Here is a 5,000-nt window from a genome sequence, read left to right as displayed (position 1 = left end):
ATGCGGCCACGCGTTGGGGAAAACTAAGCGGATACGGCCAAGAGTCGGTGGAAATAGGCCCGAAAACAGTCCAGCGGCAAGCGGAAGCGGCTAACGTTGGGCAAAAGTGACCCGAAAACAGTTCAGCGGGGCAAATTTTTGAAATTTTTTTTGAAATTCTGAAATTTTTTTGAATTTTTGAAGTTTTTTTGGGTTTTTGGACTTTTTTTGAATTTTTGAAATTTTTGAATTTTTTTGAATTTTTTTGAATTTTTTGAATTTTTTTTGAATTTTTGAAATTTTTTTTTTTTTTTGAATTTATTTGATTTTATAAATTTTTTGTGATTTTTTGAGATTTTTTTGAATATTTTACATGGGTGATTTTGACTTGGGGGATTTTCAGGGGGTGGTAACCCTGGGCGTGGCTAGAGCCTCAAAATGCATATTCCCCTATAGGGGGGCAAGGTTTTCAAAAATGGGTGCCCCCTCATGTACACGCGCGTGGGTGTACATGGCCCCGTCGGTGCCAGCGTGGGTGGAAAATGGCCCGAAAACAGCCCAGCGGCAAGCGGAAGCGGCTAACGTTGGGCAAAACTGACCCGAAAGCAGTATAGCTTGGAAAATTAAGCGGATGCAGCCAATTGTTGGCGAAAACTAAGCGGATACGGCCAAGTGTCGGTGAAAAATGGCCCGAAAACAGTCCAGCGGCAAGCGGAAGCGGCTAACGTTGGGCAAAAGTGACCCGAAAACAGTTCAGCGGGGGAAAACTAAGCGGATGCGGCCACGCGTTGGGGAAAACTAAGCGGATACGGCCAAGTGTGGGGGAAAAATTGCCCGAAAACAGCCCAGCGGCAAGCGGAAGCGGCTAACGTTGGGCAAAAGTGACCCGAAAACAGTTCAGCGGGGGAAAACTAAGCGGATGCGGGCACGCGTTGGGGAAAACTAAGCGGATGCGGCCAAGTGTCGGTGGAAATTGGCCCGAAAACAGCCCAGCGGCAAGCGGAAGCGGCTAACGTTGGGCAAAAGTGACCCGAAAACAGTTCAGCGGGGGAAAACTAAGCGGATGCGGCCACGCGTTGGGGAAAACTAAGCGGATACGGCCAAGAGTCGGTGGAAATTGGCCCGAAAACAGTCCAGCGGCAAGCGGAAGCGGCTAACGTTGGGCAAAAGTGACCCGAAAACAGTTCAGCGGGGCAAAACTAGGCGGATGCGGCCACGCGTTGGGGAAAACTAAGCGGATACGGCCAAGCGTGGGTGGAAAATGGCCCGAAAACAGCCCAGCGGCAAGCGGAAGCGGCTAACGTTGGGCAAAAGTGACCCGAAAGCAGTATAGCTTGGAAAATTAAGCGGATGCGGCCAATTGTTGGCGAAAACTAAGCGGATACGGCCAAGTGTCGGTGAAAAATGGCCCGAAAACAGCCCAGCGGCAAGCGGAAGCGGCTAACGTTGGGCAAAAGTGACCCGAAAACAGTTCAGCGGGGGAAAACTAAGCGGATGCGGCCACGCGTTGGGGAAAACTAAGCGGATACGGCCAAGTGTGGGGGAAAAATGGCCCGAAAACAGTCCAGCGGCAAGCGGAAGCGGCTAACGTTGGGCAAAAGTGACCCGAAAACAGTTCAGCGGGGGAAAACTAAGCGGATGCGGGCACGCGTTGGGGAAAACTAAGCGGATGCGGCCAAGTGTCGGTGGAAATTGGCCCGAAAACAGCCCAGCGGCAAGCGGAAGCGGCTAACGTTGGGCAAAAGTGACCCGAAAACAGTTCAGCGGGGGAAAACTAAGCGGATGCGGCCACGCGTTGGGGAAAACTAAGCGGATACGGCCAAGAGTCGGTGGAAATTGGCCCGAAAACAGTCCAGCGGCAAGCGGAAGCGGCTAACGTTGGGCAAAAGTGACCCGAAAACAGTTCAGCGGGGCAAAACTAGGCGGATGCGGCCACGCGTTGGGGAAAACTAAGCGGATACGGCCAAGTGTGGGGGAAAAATGGCCCGAAAACAGCCCAGCGGCAAGCGGAAGCGGCTAACGTTGGGGAAAAGTGACCCGAAAACAGTTAAGCGGGGGAAAACTAAGCGGATGCGGCCACGCGTTGGGGAAAACTAAGCGGATGCGGCCAAGTGTCGGTGGAAATTGGCCCGAAAACAGCCCAGCGGCAAGCGGAAGCGGCTAACGTTGGGCAAAAGTGCCCCGAAAACAGTTCAGCGGGGGAAAACTAAGCGGATGCGGCCACGCGTTGGGGAAAACTAAGCGGATACGGCCAAGAGTCGGTGGAAATTGGCCCGAAAACAGTCCAGCGGCAAGCGGAAGCGGCTAACGTTGGGCAAAAGTGACCCGAAAACAGTTCAGCGGGGGAAAACTAAGCGGATGCGGGCACGCGTTGGGGAAAACTAAGCGGATGCGGCCAAGTGTCGGTGGAAATTGGCCCGAAAACAGCCCAGCGGCAAGCGGAAGCGGCTAACGTTGGGCAAAAGTGACCCGAAAACAGTTCAGCGGGGGAAAACTAAGCGGATGCGGCCACGCGTTGGGGAAAACTAAGCGGATACGGCCAAGAGTCGGTGGAAATTGGCCCGAAAACAGTCCAGCGGCAAGCGGAAGCGGCTAACGTTGGGCAAAAGTGACCCGAAAACAGTTCAGCGGGGCAAATTTTTGAAATTTTTTTTGAAATTTTTTTGAATTTTTGAAATTTTTGAAGTTTTTTTGGGTTTTTGGACTTTTTTTGAATTTTTGAAATTTTTGAATTTTTTTGAATTTTTTGAATTTTTTTTGAATTTTTGAAATTTTTTTTTTTTTTTGAATTTATTTGATTTTATAAATTTTTTGTGATTTTTTGAGATTTTTTTGAATATTTTACATGGGTGATTTTGACTTGGGGGATTTTCAGGGGGTGGTAACCCTGGGCGTGGCTAGAGCCTCAAAATGCATATTCCCCTATAGGGGGGCAAGGTTTTCAAAAATGGGTGCCCCCTCATGTACACGCGCGTGGGTGTACATGGCCCCGTCGGTGCCAGCGTGGGTGGAAAATGGCCCGAAAACAGCCCAGCGGCAAGCGGAAGCGGCTAACGTTGGGCAAAACTGACCCGAAAGCAGTATAGCTTGGAAAATTAAGCGGATGCAGCCAATTGTTGGTGAAAACTAAGCGGATACGGCCAAGTGTCGGTGAAAAATGGCCCGAAAACAGTCCAGCGGCAAGCGGAAACGGCTAACGTTGGGCAAAAGTGACCCGAAAACAGTTCAGCTGGGGGAAATTAAGCGGAAGCAGCCAAGCGTTGGGGAAAACCAAGCGGATACGGCCAAGAGTCGGTGGAAAATGGCCCGAAAACAGTCCAGCGGCAAGCGGAAACGGCTAACGTTGGGACAAAGTGACCCGAAAACAGTTCAGCTGGGGAAAATTAAGCGGATGCAGCCAAGCGTTGGGGAAAACTAAGCGGATCCGGCCCAGAGTCGGTGGAAATTGGCCCGAAAACAGTCCAGTGGCAAGCGGAAGCGGCTAACGTTGGGCAAAAGTGACCCGAAAACAGTTCAGCGGGGGAAAACTAAGCGGATGCGGCCACGCGTTGGGGAAAACCAAGCGGATACGGCCAAGTGTTGGGGAAAAATGGCCCGAAAACAGCCCAGCGGCAAGCGGAAGCGGCTAACGTTGGGGAAAAGTGACCCGAAAACAGTTAAGCGGGGGAAAACTAAGCGGATGCGGCCACGCGTTGGGGAAAACTAAGCGGATGCGGCCAAGTGTCGGTGGAAATTGGCCCGAAAACAGCCCTGCGGCAAGCGGAAGCGGCTAACGTTGGGCAAAACTGACCCGAAAACAGTTCAGCGGGGGAAAACTAAGCGGATGCGGCCACGCGTTGGGGAAAACTAAGCGGATACGGCCAAGAGTCGGTGGAAATTGGCCCGAAAATAGTCCAGCGGCAAGCGGAAGCGGCTAACGTTGGGCAAAACTGACCCGAAAACAGTTCAGCGGGGGAAAACTAAGCGGATGCGGCCACGCGTTGGGGAAAACTAAGCGGATACGGCCAAGAGTCGGTGGAAATTGGCCCGAAAACAGTCCAGCGGCAAGCGGAAGCGGCTAACGTTGGGCAAAAGTGACCCGAAAACAGTTCAGCGGGGGAAAACTAAGCGGATGCGGCCACGCGTTGGGGAAAACTAAGCGGATACGGCCAAGAGTCGGTGGAAATTGGCCCGAAAACAGTCCAGCGGCAAGCGGTAGCGGCTAACGTTGGGCAAAAGTGACCCGAAAACAGTTCAGCGGGGGAAAACTAAGCGGATGCGGCCACGCGTTGGGGAAAACTAAGCGGATACGGCCAAGAGTCGGTGGAAATTGGCCCGAAAACAGTCCAGCGGCAAGCGGTAGCGGCTAACGTTGGGCAAAACTGACCCGAAAACAGTTCAGCGGGGGAAAACTAAGCGGATGCGGCCACGCGTTGGGGAAAACTAAGCGGATACGGCCAAGTGTTGGGGAAAAATGGCCCGAAAACAGCCCAGCGGCAAGCGGAAGCGGCTAACGTTGGGCAAAAGTGATCCGAAAACAGTTCAGCGGGGGAAAACTAAGCGGATGCGGCCACGCGTTGGGGAAAACTAAGCGGATACGGCCAAGGGTCGGTGAAAAAGGGCCCGAAAACAGTCCAGCGGCAAGCGGAAGCCGCTAACGTTGGGCAAAAATGACCCGAAAACAGTCCAGCGGGGCAAAACTAAGCGGATGCGGCCAAGCGTTGGGGAAAACTAAGCGGATACGGCCAAGCGTCGGTGAAAAAGGCCCGAAAACAGTCCAGCGGCACGCCGAAGCGGCTAACGTTGGGCAAAAATGGCCAAAAGCGGTGGAGCAGGGCGGTCTGAATCTATGCATCCACATAAAATGGGGGGTAAACCTGGGGGATTTCCAGGGGGTGGTAACCCTGGGCGTGGCTGGAGACCCAAAATGCATATTCCCCTATAGGGGGGAAGGATTTTTGGAAGAGGCAGCCCCTCATGTACATGCCAAGCGGGGTGTACATGGCCCCTGTGGGTGCCTCCGTCGGTGTAAAATGGCCCGA

Source organism: Carex rostrata, unplaced genomic scaffold, assembly GCF_964058835.1.
Source record: "Carex rostrata unplaced genomic scaffold, lpCarRost1.2 SCAFFOLD_52, whole genome shotgun sequence".
Lineage (NCBI taxonomy): Eukaryota > Viridiplantae > Streptophyta > Magnoliopsida > Poales > Cyperaceae > Carex > Carex rostrata.
This window is presented reverse-complemented; position numbering follows the sequence as displayed.